General features: G+C 47.8%; 1 protein-coding gene across 11 annotated transcripts in view; it reads right to left on the bottom strand.

The window, feature by feature from the left end:
• FRYL (FRY like transcription coactivator) overlaps nt 1-16,619 on the bottom strand; it is a 2,483,143-nt gene that overhangs the window by 1,645,765 nt on the left and 820,759 nt on the right. The window lies entirely within an intron of this gene.

Genomic DNA, 16,619 nt, shown 5'->3' with positions numbered 1-16,619 from the left:
AGGCCCTAACAGAGATAGACTGGCCTCCTAATCTAGCGTACCTAAATCTAGGCACAGTCATTTGACACTGGTTGGCCGAGCGGAGGCAGGGGTTCGGGAAATATAAGGTAAACCTTTTCCTCAAGTACACAGGGCCAAGCTGACCGGTCACACGAAAGGAGAGAACCAGTGATTTAAACAAAATTCGGTGGGCAACCGGAAGCCAATGAAGACTGCGCAAGTAAGGGCGGACGCTAGATCTCCTGGGGAGCTGAAACAGAAGTCGTGCGGCCGCATTTTGGATAACCTGAAGCCGTTGGATCAGATAAGCAGGTAAGCCACTAAACAGGGCATTCGCATAATCAAGCCTTGAAATTATTAGAGCACGTGACAGCATCTCTTTCGCCTCTCTCGGGAGGAGGGGAAAAAACCTGCGTAAGGCTTTAAGAGTGGCGAAACAAATGCCCGTAAGTTTTTTAATATGGTCTTCAAACTTAAGATCATTCCCAAACCAGACCCCCAAGTTCTTAGCTGGGCCACCCATAGAATTGGGACAAGGCAAATCCGGTGGCCATAGGAGGTCTCTGAAGTTATCGGGAAAGGAACCATAGAACAGAACCTCCGACTTGTCTTCATTACACTTGAGCTGGGCAAATGCTAACAAGCGAAAAACAGATAATAGGCTAAGCTGAACGCCGACGTATCCATATTCTCTTTTGACCAGGTGAATAGAAGTTGGGTATCGTCGGCGTAGGCCATTATTTTAGCCCTCAATTGTTCCGCCAAGTAATCAAAGGAGTCAAATAAACATTAAAAAGCAGGGGGCTCAAGGTAGACTCCTGTAGTGAGTTTTTTTGGCAAGGAGGCGTAAGGTGGCATCCAGACCTGTTACTTCCTATTATCCAAAAATGACGTCAGCCAATAAAGTGCTGATCCAGAGATGTCAACGGCAGCTAGTCTGGCAAGAAGTAGGGCATGGGGCACCGAATCGAAGGCGGCAGAGAGGTCTAGTAACATCAGAACAGCTCTGCCACCTCCATCAAGGCACTCCGGGATCGCCTCGGACATCTCAACCAGTGCTGTTTCAGTGCTATAAGCCGCCCGAAACCCTGATTGAGCAGGGTGCAAGGCCTGAGATGACTGAATAAAATTATCTAACTGTCTAAAAGCAATCTTCTCACAGACTTTCGCCAGGGCCGGCAGCAGCGAAATAGGCCGGTAACTGGTAGGGGCAACCGGATCAGACCCAGCCTTTTTTTTTTTTTTTTTTTTAGAAGTGGCAGAAGTTTGGCTTGCTTCCAGCATAGCAGAACAGTTGCAGACGAAAAGGAGCGATTAACAATCTGAGTAACCTCTTTGCATATTGTATCAGCCACCCCCCCCCAAGAACCCTTGCAGGACAAGGGTCAGAGGGGGACCCCGATTTCAGGGCCTCAAGTACTGCCCGAGTGTCAGACTCAGTGGAAGGAGAGAAGACAACAAACTGCTCAGCTGACCCAGGCACCGGAAAAAAGGGTAGTGCTGGAGAGGACTTGAAGCCGTCACAGACGACTCGCAGGTCCTCTTGGATCTTAGCAATTTTGTCTATAAAGAAAGAAGAGAGCTCTTCACACCAATGATCGGATGAAGGCAACAGAAGTTGTGCGGCGCATGGCGATAAAAAGCTCTGGACAATTAAAAAAATTTCCTTGTTGTTAATATTCGTTCTTTGCTGACCTAATCGCAGCATAGTAATCCTTTTGAGCCTCACGCAAATTGCTCTTTGCCTCGGGAGTGCAAGCTTGTCCCCACACCTGTTCCAGCTTCTTACACCCAAGTTTCAGCTCCCGTAAAGTGTGGGAAAACCATGGTTTGGAGGGGGTAGAACGCATCCTGCGAATACATCCCTTGTTGACGGAAGCAGCACACCCCTGTTCTATCCATGTGTTGAAGGCACTAACTGCCGTCTCGATCTCCGAAGTCAATATCGGGCTGTTTCGGGATAAACACTCATTCATGATGGCTAGATTGCTCCTCTGTAAATGTACAGATTGGGGAATACTCCCGGCCCCCGTAGCTCTATCCAAGGACCAGGAGAATCTAATTAACTCATGGTCTTACCATGTCACCTTCTCAGGGCAAGTCAGGACAATATCAAAATTAGAACACACCAGGTCTAAAAGGTGGCCACCCTTATGAGTTGAGGCATCGACCCATTGCTTGAGATAGACCATAGTTAAAGCTTCACCCAAGCGAATAGCCTCAGTGGAATCCAAAACATCCACATGAATGTTAAAATCCCCCAAAAGGAGATACCTGACAAATCTTAAGGCACGAGGCACTATAACCTCCTCCAATTCCCAACATTACCCGGAGGCCGGTACACTAGAGTACCTCCTAGGGTAAAATGTGGATTAAGCACAATGGAAAAATGGAGCAACTCCGCATCTTCTAGCTCGTCTTGGGGCTCACAGGAAAAAACCCATTTGTCTCTGTGGATCACGGCTACACCACCCCCTCTCCCGAGTGGGCAGTCCACCCTCGTGATCTTGAAACCATGCGGAATAGCTAGTTCCACCACCGGAGCACAAGAACCATTTAACCAGGTCTCAGTAATAAAAAAGAGATCCAATTAGTTCTCCGCCAAAATTTCAAATACGTCAGCGGCATGCTTAGCCTGAGATCTAGCATTAATTAACGCTGCTCTAATCAGCATAGGGTCAGAGCTTACTCGATCAGGGCAGCGCAGTGTGGGATGGAAATGAAATTTACACGCAGGGCACACCCGAGAGGAATTATCATCCACCCTCCAAGGAATTCCCTCACCACAATTAAGGACATCCAACGCGATAAGATCATCATGTGAATACCTTAATGTAGAAGGCTGATACATCCTAACTGGACGGGCAAGGGGTCTGGCACTAGGCACGTCCGTGGCACGGACGGGCACAGACTGGCCCTCCTTTGGCGCTCCTTCGGCGCAGCAAGCAGAATAAGTGTAGAAGTCTGTCCAACGTGTGCTTGTAGGGCATGAAGGGCCACAAAATAATGTTTAGTGAACATGAGAATACACACCATAATTAGCCACTTGGCAGACATCTGCTAACAAGATACTGTCTAAGAAAGCCATTTTGGCACCTTTCTTGCTACTAGAATGTGCCCTAGGCGCAGAGTTCAAGTGTATCTGACTTTAGTATAACAAATCTGAATAGATGTTACAATCAAACTGCTAGGGCTACCTTTTGAAATGAGCTTGCCAAACAACGATTTGCATTGTTTTTCTGATGAATTTTGTACGGTCAACATAGTACATAATTGTTCTTCTAAAATGTAAAGTATGTACAGCTCTATCTGCAGCTGAATGATTACAGAAAAAGGTAATTCCATAGAGTGGTTGCCTGGTAAGGAGAGAGGACTCAAAACAAGGGGGTGTTCAAAGTACATCTTTCTTTTCAGCCCTTGGAAAAAAGGTTTGCACAGGGGAGCAATGCCAATTAGTAAAGCCCTCTTTCAGGAAACAAACTGCAGGAGGCATGAATGCAAGTGCTTAAAAGATGGCCTCTTAAGTCAAGTAATGACAATATTCACAGGTTGGTGGTAACCTAATACACCCTTACATAACTTTAACAGCTATTTTACAGTTGGCGAGTGGTGCCTTGTTTGTATTACTGCTAGGTGCATAAATATTGAAGAAAAGATACCCTGACTTTTGGGAGGTGCAACAAGTAAATAATATTTTGAACTGTGGCCATCACAGGCTACATGTTCTTAATGTTACAGTGGTGAGTGGGCGCTAGAGAGCGCGCGGCAAGATGGCCGCACATATGTGAGGCTCTGCTCGACCGAGCAAACATCCGTTATATATCTGCAGATTCCAGCGTCATCTGCCGATGCAAACGACACCAGAGTAACTCGTTTGACCTGCGGCACATCTCTGTGGGATAACTGGGCGGAAGCAACTGGCACCAACGGCGACTCGGCTGCTCCACTGCGGGGACTGGCGCATGGCGGAGGGCCCGGACCCGGTACACGGAGAAGCTGCTGCTGGAATGGGCTTGTGGTCATAATTGGCACCCTGAAATATAGCGGCGAGAATGGTAGCGGCAGGAGAACGTTCGAGGGGAGAGCCGGCTGGAGTCTGCGGCGCCCTACTGAGCCTGACCTGGACGACAGCGTGACACCGGCGGCCCTGCCCGGGCTGGTTGCGGTGAGTGGGGCCGGAGGCTACGGAAGGCCGGGGCTGAGCAGGTGGCGTGCGGTCTGCCTGGGTCCGGCCGTGGGAGCTGTGGCTGGCGGGGGCGGGGTGCGGGCCGGAGCTAAGACAGGCTGCAGAATGTGGGGCGAGCCGTGTTCTCTGTGAGCTGGTCGGGCTCGTCTGCTGGACGTTGCGGGCCGCCGAGAGCAGACTGGCTTAAGGGGCATTATCAGCGGGGCTGGGCTCTCCTGGATGCCATATTGCTGCGCAGGCCTAGTCATTGTGAGTGCCAGTGGAATTCTTTGGTCGGCGACCTTCATTATAGCGGCTGGTTCCTGGTCAGTATAGTGCCCACGTGTCTCTTGGAGTGCTTGGCGCTACGTGGCTGCATAGCTGCTCATTACCTGACTGCAGCGATCGGCCGCCAGCTGCCCGGCTCTTAGGGACTCGCCCTGTGGACCCTTGATGATATAGGTGACCGGCGACATGGGCAGGCCTGAGCGCAATCAGCCTAAGCTGAACTTTGACGCACACAAAACTGCAATGACGTTGTCGCAGGCTACCTCGGATACCGATCCTCCAGGTGCAGCGGGGGGAGCGCCCAATTTAGAAGCCACGCTAATAGCCATGCAGAAAACTCTGCAATCCATAGAGGGCACCATGGAAGCTGTCAATCACCGACTTGACCATATGTCTGCGCAATTTGAACGACAAAATGAAAGGATGGACGGGGTGGAGCAAAGGGTGTCTGCAACTGAAGATGGTCTTACCACTGTCACGGATAAGGTTTTCAGTATGGAGAGAGTGCTGGTGGTCATTCAGGCTAAGAATGAGGAGTTGGAGGGGCGGTCTCGACGCAACAATATACGTGTTACGGGTCTGCCAGAATCCACAAATGTGGGTAAAATGGAGGACTTTATGGAGCGTCTGTTTGTAGACATTCGGGGCAGACCAACTCTCCAAAATGTTTATTGTGGAACGAGCACACCGCTCCCTTGCTAAAAGACCAGTGCCAGGAGCGCCGCCGCGTCCAATAATCGCCCGCATCTTGAACTATAGAGACAGAGATGTACTATTACTTCTAGCACGTGAAAAGGGCACTATTGACTATCAGGGCAAAAAGTTGGAATTCTTTCCCGATTTTACGATGGCAGTACAGGCGGCGCGGAAAGAATTTAACGGAGTAAAACAACTTCTTTGCAAAGAGGATATCCCGTACGCCATGTTGTATCCGGCCCGGTTGAGAATAGGGGCGCCATCGGATAATAAGATATTCACTTCGCCGAAGGCTGCAATGAAGTATGCCAAAATGCCAAAAAAGCGTAAGCGTGCTTCCGGGATGGCACAAGAAGGAGATGATGAAATGAACGCAGGCGATTGACGAGGGTTGTATATCCCTTATACGGAGCTCTGACTGTGTGTGGGGTCCCGGGCCCTCATTGATGGTGATGCTGATTTCCATGACGAAGCTCCTTGTTCCACTTCTGGTATCTTGATCTTCTGAACTAGTGAGATCTGGATTCTGCTGCTGCCCGATGGATGTATCTTAGCTACTAGGAGGGCGATAATTTCATGGGGGGCTGCCTTCTGGCTTCACCGGACAATGCTGTATTTTTGATATTTGTGGGACTGTTGATATGTGATGTAATGGCCCTTGCTTTCTCATCTCCAATATGTAAGTACAGACAGCGTGTTTCCGCTGGGGTGCAGACGAAGGCCGGGGTGCTGCAAGCTGATATCGAATGGTGGACTTATGCTTATTATATGGTGCCCTGTCTGTGCGGAATGTTTCTTGCGCTATTCTTGAACTGCAATGTTATTTGTTGCGTAATGGTTTGCTCTGCAATTCTCTCAACTGTTGTGACACGTATGTATAGTTGAGATGGGGGTTGCTTCATCCACTGAAGAAGAGACTCTGCTAGTGTGGCGATGCGTTGTGGGGTGGGTCTACCGTCTAGCTCCTTAAGCAGAGTTGTGCTGTTGACAAAGTGTACATATTTGGATCTGTGTTATTGCCCTTGTGCCACTGAATGTGGGTTTTTTCTTTTTCTGTCGAATATACTGGTGGGTGCTATTGCCGGTGGATGGCAGCGGAACTACATACTCTTAGCTTGGTCACCTCCTGTGTCGTATGCGGGAGTTAAGCGCCTCTACGCCCCCACATATGGGAGTACCCCAAAGCACAATCACAGGGGGCAAGGGGAAGGGGGGATTGGGGAGTTCGGGTGTGCTTTGGCTGGTTGGGGTGGCTGAAGTGGGAGGGGGGTTGGAGGGTGGCTGTGGTGCTGTTCTGAGTTGTTGTGAATCATGGACGGGAGTGGATAAGGGGGAGCAAAGGGGTCGGGGTGTTATGTATGTGACTGTTGCGGGGGAGGAGACATTGGGGGTGGGGGGTTGTTTCATGGGCGGGAGGTTGGGGGAAGCGGAAACTGGGATTCCGATCTATTGGTTGTCATATTGCTTTGCTTTTCAGATGACTTCTGCAGAAGGTTGTTTGGCTTGCTGCCTTATATTCGGCAGTTGGTGCTTGGAGGCTTGCTCCCTCTCTATGCATCAGTATTCCGGGAAGGGTCTTATGGCTGAGGGGGGAAAGATTAGTTGGATAACATGGAATGTGAGGGGTCTGAACTGACCACAGAAGACCAGACAAATGTTGGCCTTTCTTAACCAGCATGGGCACAGGTGGTCTTTCTTCAAGAGACACATCTTAAGGGTAGGGTGGTGGAAGCCATGGCTAGGCAATGGGCAGGCACTCGATTAGCATCAAACTACTCCTCATATGCTCGTGGGGTTATGATTTTAACCCCTTCCATGCTGATGACGAACCCCAGCCGTCATGCACTACGGTGCTCGTGTGCTGATGACGGCTGGGGTTCGTCACGGCCCGCCCCTGTTCGTGTTGCTTACAGCACACCAGGGGAATCGCGGCCGCATGGAAGGGGTTAATTAAGAAAAATGTACAGTTTGTTTCACTGCACGAAGAAATTGACAAAGAAGGTAGATATATTATATTGCATGGGAAACTATGTGGTACGCTGATAACGATGATCAATGTCTATGGACCAAATGTTGATGATCCTGACTTTTATGTCACTCTATGGAACAAGGTATATGCTCTCCCACCCTCGGCGACTGTCTGCGGAGGGGACTTGAATGTGACACTGGATGGGTTGCTAGATAGGAAGGATGAGAGGCCCTGTGTGCATAGGAGAGTGGCTGATGCGGTACGTGATGGTATGAATGGACTTGGATTGGTGGATGTGTGGCGGCTGGGGCATCCGGGAGTGAGAGAAGGTACTTGCTATACATCTGCGCATGACACGTGGTCGAGGCTGGACTATTGGTTGGTGACACGAGATATTAGCGGGTGGGTCAGGAGGGCGAGCCACTTGCCCCGGACACTCTCTGATCATGCTCCTGTGCTCATGGAGGTGGGGTTGCCGTCGCATACTCCGACCCCTTTCTCATGGCGTCTATCCCCAGGTACTTTGACGGATCTGGTGCTGCGTGAAAGACTAAGGACAATTATTGAAGAATTTTTTGAAAAAAATGTTGGATCTGTGGAGAACATGGGTACAGTGTGTGAGGCCTTTAAGGTAACAATACGGGGAGCGTGTATAGGTTTACAATCTGGGGTCCTTAAGTCACTAAGGGACTCCATGGACAAACTGGAGGGTGAACTATTGTCTCTAGAACGACAGCAGTAGCTACTTCCGGAGGAGTCTCGGTTGGCTGAAATCCGGAAGAAAGTAACCGAATATAACGACCTCGCAGACCAGGACGTTAAATTCTTGTCCAAACGCACCAGGGCGCGGTATTATAGTGAGGGAGGGCGCGCAGGACGCGGACTGGCAGACAGAATTAGAGAACCCTGGGCTAGGCACTGTGGTGTACAGGAGATAGTGGATGGGGACACAACTGTGACAAGCGCGACGGGCATCTTAGATTGTTTTGTACAATACTATGAGCAGATGTATGGACATAGGGAGACGGCAGGTGAGGACGAGTAAGCGCAATATTTGGATAACATAGCATTGATCTGGCTGTCGAGGGGACAGCAGGATGTCTTAATGCATCACATTACTGAGGGGGAGTTTCGGGATGCAATTGCGGCTCTGCCGAATGGCAAGGCGGCCGGCACAGACGGTTTGCCACCCAAATTTTATAAAGAATATGTGGATCTGCTTTTGCCGCACTTGGCGATGGTTCTGGAGGAAGCGCTGGAACAGGGACAGTTTCCGGCAACGATGAGAGAGGCATTGTTGGTTGCTCTCCAGAAACCAGGCAAACCCCTGAATCACTGCGAGTCGTATCGACCTCTGTCCCTGATGAATACGGACGTTAAGATTATTGCCAAAGTGCTGGCAACGCGATTGCGACTGATATTGCCGGTTATGGTTTTGCCGGATCAGTCCGGTTTCATACCCCTCCGCTCCACGACTCACAATTTGAGAGCTCGGTTCGCAGTTCTACATCTTCTCAAGCCAGATCTTGCTGCAGTGGCGGTGCTTTTGGATGCTGCGAAAGCATTCGACTCCGTGGCCTGGCGATACATGATAGCAGTGCTGCAACGCATGGGTGTGCCATATTTCTTTAAGTCCTTGATCACTCTGCTATACACAAACCCGATAGCGCGAGTGCTGGTTAACGGACATGTGTCAGCACCGTTCCCTATACAGCGGGGGACTAGACAAGGTTGTCCCCTTTCGCCCTTACTATTCACTGTCATATTAGAGCCCCTGGCATGCATTCTGCGGCAAAGATATGCAGTCACAGCATTACGTTTCCTTCTCAGGTCTCTGGTGGTGTCCATGTACGCCGATGATATGGTCCTGTACATAAGAGAACCTGCTCAGAATTTGGAAAAAGTACTTCGGGAATTCATTAGATTTGGGCATTTTTCTGGATTGTCCATCAACTGGGATAAATCCATCTTGTTACCTCTCACGGATGCCACACTGCCTTTCCCATTGGAATTTCCGTTGGAGTGGGCGATGGAGCCGGTGCGATATCTGGGGATTTGGGTGCACAGGGATTGCAAAGAAACAATACGGGCTAACTACGGAGTGGCTATTTCGAAATTGGATGATCAGGTCGCTCGTTGGGTTCGGCTACCACTCTCGTTTGCTTATAGGATCTCCCTCATCAAAATGGCGGTTCTTCCTAAATTTTTGTACTATTTTGTTAATGTGCCAATCACCCTGACATCCCATTTTTTTGCGCAACTGCAATCATTATTAATTACTTTGGTATGGGCCGGGAAGAAGCCGCGAGTGAGATGGGACAAAGATGGGACAAAACCTTATGAGTTCAGAGGTTTCGCTGTACCGGACATGAGATTGTACTATCTTTGTGCTCAGGCTCATTTTGCTACTAACTGGTTATCAACTCCACCATACACGCCGCATGAGGCACTTGAGGCTAGCGCAGTCCTTCCGCTGCCACTCAAGGCGATGATAGTGAATCTCGGTTTCGAGCGAATTGGGAGCTTTACAGTTGCTACAGGGTGCAGGGATTACCACTATGGGAGATGTGTTTCCGATTGCCAGTTTCCTTCCATTGCAGACCTTGTTGGGTCAGACGACTAATTCCACTATGGCTGCGTTTATTTATGTTAGGCTCTGTGCTGCGATACGTGCCTTGTATCCTTCCTTTCCGGACGAACCACCAGTGTTGGGTGCCTTACAACTGCTATATACAACGACGAACCGAGTAAAATTGGTCTCACGATTATACCGGGCTTCACAGGAGGATGAGGGAGGAGGTGGCGTGTTGGCCAAAGCTAGATGGGATGCATGTTTGCCGGACCCGCTGACTGTTGATGAATGGTCTGAGTGCTGTTCCATGACCGGAGGATTTGCGGCTAATGGAAATTTCCGTCTCATTCACTATAAATTTCTACAACAGTGGTATTATACGCCTGCACAGTTGGCGAGGTATGGCCTACGAGACACGCCCAGTTGTGTACGTTGTGGCGCAGAGGATGCCGACTTTATTCATTTGGCATGGGGGTGTGATCGGGTGTATGCGTTTTGGGTAGCTGGGCCTGCAGCGCTTTCTGAAATGACATCGATCGACATTGCTACTGACCCGCGCTTATACTTGCTGGGCATAGCCTCTGGAGTGCCTGCCGGGGTGAGACGCTTGGTAGTGCTAGCGCTGCAGATCGCTAAGCGCAGAGTGGCTGTTTCCTAGGGGAAGGGAAACGAGCGCCGGATGTCGAAATCTGGTTACAAGACATGGCATATTGTCGGGATCAATTGACCTGTTACTATAAAGAACTGCCTGTTACCTCCAGACCACGAGATGTATGGGGCCCATACACAGAATACATGTTGTCAAAGCTTGCTGATGATGTGAGTCCCTAGTTAGTTTTCAATGTGTAGATGTTCGCGACTGAGAGGTGAATAGGACATGGGTGTTCTTCCTTCCTATACGAATCTATAATGAAGACATAAGGGTGGCCCCTTGTCCTGCCATCCATCTGTCAGTGGCACGGTTTTTCCTACTGAGACATTCTTCTGCGATACACTTGCCCTAACCAGTCATCAACCAAAGATGTGTTGTAGTGCATATTCTGTATACCTTACTTACCATACGCTTTTCTGTATTACTTATTGATGCCATGATCTGAACCCTGGGGTGTTTGGGTGGGGGGATGTTGAAGTATTAAATTATTGTTGTGGTATATCTAAAAATGAGACTGCTTATAATCTGCATAAGAATGGTTACAAGACTCAGGTTCCGCACTTTATCAAGCTGAACACATTGCCTTTGGTCTTCACTATAGTGATTATTTACAACAATTGTAATGTGTGTGCGAACTAATTTGCGGCCGGCCCTCCTTTCGGGTTGTAGGCCATCAGCTGTGTTCTTGTAATAAATGCAATAAAGGTCTTAAAAAAAATGTTACAGTGGTGAACAAATCACTTGTTTATCTGCATAGCATGCAGGTGTGGTGGGGTTTACAGCCTATTTCAAAACGTGCTGGCATTGAACAGGAAGGTCCAAATATCCAAGTATAAAGACCTCTGGTGCTAAACGCCAGGCTGAGCACCCCAATGGTGTAAGAGGAGATCTAGGTGCAGTTGAAGCGTCTCCTGAGGGTGGGTGGACATCTCGAAGAAGATAACTAGGAATGTCAAACCCATGTGAAAACTGAGAATTAAAGCCATTGGAACTTGCCATACTTTTCTGTCAATATAGAAAAACCTGGTTTGTGCATAAGCAAATATAGTGGATAGCTGATCCATACTGCATTAAGGAATAACGGTGGGCGAGGGTACCTGGATGTGAAAGTTTGGTATTTTGTGTCCTAGTTTGTGATACACAGGTACATTTCTGGCATGCCTCGAAGCTGAAAGTACACACTGAGTACCCGAGTGTTGATCTTCCACTTGCAGACCTTTAGATAACTCCTGCTGAGGTGATCTGCAAAGGGGTTAGTCACTCCTTTGAGGAGTCCCACCAACATAGATACTTAACAGCCCAATGCCAAACTGTCTGCATGAGCTTGGACAACTGTGGTGAGTATGTGGCCAATGTGGTAATGTACATTGTAGTAAGTTTGCCTTGGCCAGTCAGTACCACCTTGTTGTGAATTAGCTTCCAAAAGCCTCTGAGAGCTAACTGAGCTACCATCCGATCCAGCACATTGATATGCAGGAGCCACTCTCATGGGGTTCATGGGTCCTGGGTGAAGAGGTTGTCAATGTGACCTCTTAAGTCATATGGGAGATGAATTGGTTGTTATACCTGCAGCTCTGAGTGCCGAAACAACGGCACAGAAGCAGGGTGTTCTTGTTCCACCACTGCATGTTCGGCAGTCCAATAATATCCTATCTTCCCATTTCGGATTCGACTAGGACTGTCTGGCAACACTTTTCAGAAAAGGATTTGTGTAATTTGGCAATTAGAACTAAGGCAATACAGGTCACCATCATTCCGAGGAGATTTATCACTCACAGTCAGAGAATGTGAGGTCTGGTAAAGGGAAAAAAGCCCTTTTACCACCATCATACTTGCAGAGCTGAAGTAATCTTTCCCTGTAACTGCATGAGTGTGCCCCCAAAAAATGCAAGCGTCATTTGAGAAGACTAGGTAAGACAGTTAAACTCCAATTTGTGGAGAAGTAGAATTGTTTGTTCAGCGAGAGCGGGGCACTGTGCAGGACTGCTCCCTCCTTACGAGCCAGTGGTCCATGTACAACAATACATGAATGCACCAGAGATGCTCAGCCACTACTGCTAAACATTTGTAAGAGCCTGGGGGCTGTCATGTCTTCAAAGGGTAGGAGTTAAAAAGGTAATTAACTCAACTTACCACAAATCTATTGGTGAGCTGGATCAATGAGGATGTGAAAATAAGCATCCATGAGGTTGAGGGTCACCATGTAATCTCCCACCTACACTAGTGAAATAACACGCAGAGTCACAATTTTTAAGTGATTGCATATAATGTAGTGATTGTACACTAGAAGGTATAGGCTGCAACATTTAGACCTTTTTGGGGATGAGTCAGTACTGGGAGTATAATCGTTGCTCCCTTTGATGTGCCAACACAACTGCTATGGAACCTTTGATACAGAGCACTTGTAACTCTTCTAGAAATAGCATGAGATCATCTTTTCTGATGCTGTGGGTTCGGGTGGGAGGTTTGGTTAGGAGAAAGTGTAGGCCACAGGCAATGTTAGAAAGCACCTACTCATCTAAGGGGAAAGAAAAGGCAGGTGAGGCTTTGGCACAGCAGTTACCATAAAAGTCAACCTTTTTATACTGTACTTGCTGAAGAGGCTGCTGTCTTCTGGAAAGGGCTGTTGGAACTGGCACAAGGTGAGGACTGGATGACAATACTTTAAATGCCATGCAGGATTGTGGGCAACAGAAATCCAGTTTCTGCTGATGGGGTACAGAGACACCATGGCTTTTCACGTGCAACTGTCTTGTTTTAATTTTCTTCAACAACTCATCCACATGCAGTTCAAAGAGGTGTTCACTGATGAAAGACAGCCCTACTAATTATTGGTGAACCTTAAGACAGAAAACACTCTCCAAACCAAAGATTGTGGCACAGCAGTCTGGAAGCGGTGGGTAGAATAAGGTTACTCGCTTGGCGGAGACATCCACGTTCTTCCATCCCTTGTCAGGATATCAGCAGGGCTTTTATCATGGACAGAATTGTGTGCTGTGTTCGCTCTTATAAAGGGCCTAAATGACTGTCACCCTATTTCTCAACCATATGCATAGGGTCAGAGTTTGCTTGAACTGTAACTGAATGATACACAAGTGTCAGCAGGTGAAGAAGTATTGATAGGGTTGTGCTACAATAAGTGGCACTGGGAATGTGCCATATTGTTGTGCCAAGTGTCTTCTTGTTGGCTGGTTGGCCATGGGTTTAGCTAAGGGGGGGGGGGTGAATGAAGAGTGCTTAGGGGACATGTACTGGGTAGTTGGGGAAGTGTGAATATTTTATTTTTGGGAACATTGGTGACACTATGTTCCTCTGATAAAGCCTCCTCAAAAGTAAGATGATATCTTTGTGTGATGGCAATATGTAGAATGAGGCATAGCAACAGCAGAACTGGGGGATGTAGAATGGATTGTCAAAGGATTCCTCGACTTAGGAGTCAAAACTCTAGGCCACAGACTGGTAGATGCTAAAGGCTGCTAGGAGACACCTTACATTGAGGCTTGGTGCCTCGCTTTGCCGCTCTTGTAACGAAAAAGTTGTTTTCGATGCCAAGTGGTATAGGCTGAGGTGGGCTATCCCACACTGCCCTGTAGCCGCGGTTCCTTTGAGGTCGAACACCAAGGGTAAGATCATCAGTGTGGGGAGGGACAATTTCCTCCAGAGAACCTGAGGGTTTTGCCTGGCCTTCAGGGTTGACATCAGAAAGCAGAGGTGCCATGAAGGGCCCAGAGAATCTCAACAAAAACTAAAATCATCACAGGTCATCTAAGTGGTACTCCACCTCTGTATAGCTTCTAGCCATGTGGCTAGTCTCCTTCAACGTCTTTGGCGAACACGGGCTAGGGAGTTTTGGTGGAGTCCTGACACTGCATCGTGGCGTAGTGACTCCACCTGTTAGCCTGCCGGTAACAGAACCGTCTCTTTCTATTGTGCCATTACATATTAAGCAAGTGTTCTCAATGTGCTCCCTGGACAGGCAGGTAACAGATCAAATTCTGGTCCAACCATGGAAATGTACTGTTACAACAAAGGCAGAAATGAAGTGCATTCTCCATACCTTCTCGCAAAGTATGTCACTCACAGAAGACCTGGCACAGGGTTCGTCAGATGATTTGGTTCGAATGCACATGAACATTCCAAAATGTATTCAGTCTACGACTTCGGAAGATCCAGTCATGAGATGTACTCAGTGTCTTGAAAGGAAAATGCTACTTACCAGTATACATCTGTTCTTTGCATTTAGAGCTGCAGAGTTGTACACTTAGCATTAGATCGCCACCTGGTGTTGGGCTCGGATGATTGCATGTTGTTGTCGTCTTTGAAGAAGTCTTTGTAGTCACGAGATAGGCGACTCCTCCCTTGGACGATAGTGCGCATGGCATCGGCTCCATCCTTAGATAGTTTTTCGCCATGATGGGAAATGATGGAGTTAGTAGAAGTAAAGAAAAGGATGTACATGCATGTGCATCTAAGTAAGATAAAACTGGAACAGATACAGGTCCCGGGGAGGCGGGAGGGCATGTACAACTCTGCAGCTCTACATGCCAAGAACAGATGCATGCTGGTAAGTAGCTGTTTCCTTTCGAGGCATATGAGCTGCAGATTGTACACTTAGCATCGATTGTGCAGCAGTGTCTCCCCTAGCGGTGGTCACCTGTATCCGTTGCAGTAGTGTGAAAGAGTTTTAAGGACAGCTTTGCCTACTGCATCTTGCTGCTTGGCTTGCACATCAACACAGTAGTGTTTAGTGAAGGTGTGTGTTGTAGACCATGTTGCCTCTAGGGGTATGTTTCCTAAGAAAGCCATAGAGGCTCCTAGTTTGCGTGTGGAGTGCGCTCTAGGAGGAACTGTTAATTTACGTTTTGCTTTTAGATAGCATATTTGTATACATTTTACAATCCACCTTGCAATTCCACCTTTAGAGATGGGGTTGCCTTTATGAGGTGGAGAGAAAGACACACACAGTTGTTTTGTTTTTCTAAAAGACTTAGTTTTATCTATATAGTAGAGAAGAGCTCTTAACATCTAGTGTGTGTACAGCCCTTTCTGCTACAGAGTCTGGGTTTTGGAAAAACACAGGTAACTCCAGGTTGATTTAAATGAAAAGGAGTAATGACTTTTGGAAGGAATTTTGGATTAGTTCTTAGAACCACTTTGTTACGATGTATTTGTAAAAATGGTTCTTGTATTGTGAAAGCTTGTATCTCACTTACTTTTCTAAGAGGGGTAATAGCAATAAGGAAAGCTGTTTTCCATGTGAGGAATTGCAGTTCACATTTATGTAAAGGCTCGAAAGGGGGTCCCATGAGTCTTGTAAGAACAACGTTTAGGTTCCACATCGAAGACGGTGGCAACCTGGGTGGGATGATTCTTTTTAATCCTTCCATAAATACTTTAATTGCAGGTACTCTGAAGAGAGACGGATGTCTGTTTTGTAAATATGCTGCAATTGCAGGCGTATGGATGAATATGCCAAGTTACACCTTTGTAAATGTAAAAGGTAGCAAATGATATTCTGGATGGAAGCATCCAGAGGATCAATTTGGTTATTGTTGCAGTAAATGGCAAATATCTTCCATTTAGCCGCATAGCACACTCTGGTAGTAGGTCTCCTAGCTTCTTCAATGATGTTCATACAGTCTGGTGGTAGGTTAAGATAACCAAACTCTAAGACTTCAGGAGCCAGATCGCTAAAGTCAGTTGACTTGGGTCTGGATGTCTGATGTCTCCATGGTTCTGCGTTAGCAGGGATGGAGTCAGTCGTAACTTTTGGTGTGGAACTAGAGAGAGTTCTAGCAGTGTGGTGTACCAAGGTTGGCGTGCCCATGTGGGAGCTACTAGGATTAGTTTGAGAGACTGTTGTCTGAGCTTGCGTACTACTAATGGTATTAGTGGTAGTGGCGGAAAATCGTACGCAAATCTAATCGACCAGTTCATCCATATCGCATTTCCCTTGGACAGCGGGTGTGGAAACCTGGCGGCAAAGGTTGGGCATTTTGCGTTTGTGTGTGGCGAACAGATCTATGTCTGGATGACCCCACTTGTGAAAGAATGGTTGAAGAACCTGCAGATGTAGTTCCCCGTCGTGAATTTGTTGTGTTTGCCGACTGAACAGATATGCTATCTGATTGTGAACTCCAGGAAGGTGCTCTGCCAACAGATATAGGTTTTGAGGAATGGCCCATCTCCAAATGTTCTGTGCAAGCTGGGACAGTTGTGTCCCCCCCTGTTTTTGTATATAATACATGGCTGTCATGTTGTCCGTCTGGATTAAGAC

The sequence above is a fragment of the Lissotriton vulgaris genome, chromosome 3_1 (assembly GCF_964263255.1).
Source record: "Lissotriton vulgaris chromosome 3_1, aLisVul1.2, whole genome shotgun sequence".
NCBI classification, from domain to species: domain Eukaryota; kingdom Metazoa; phylum Chordata; class Amphibia; order Caudata; family Salamandridae; genus Lissotriton; species Lissotriton vulgaris.
Note: the sequence above shows the minus strand (reverse complement) of the source record. Positions and strands in the feature narration are given on the sequence as shown.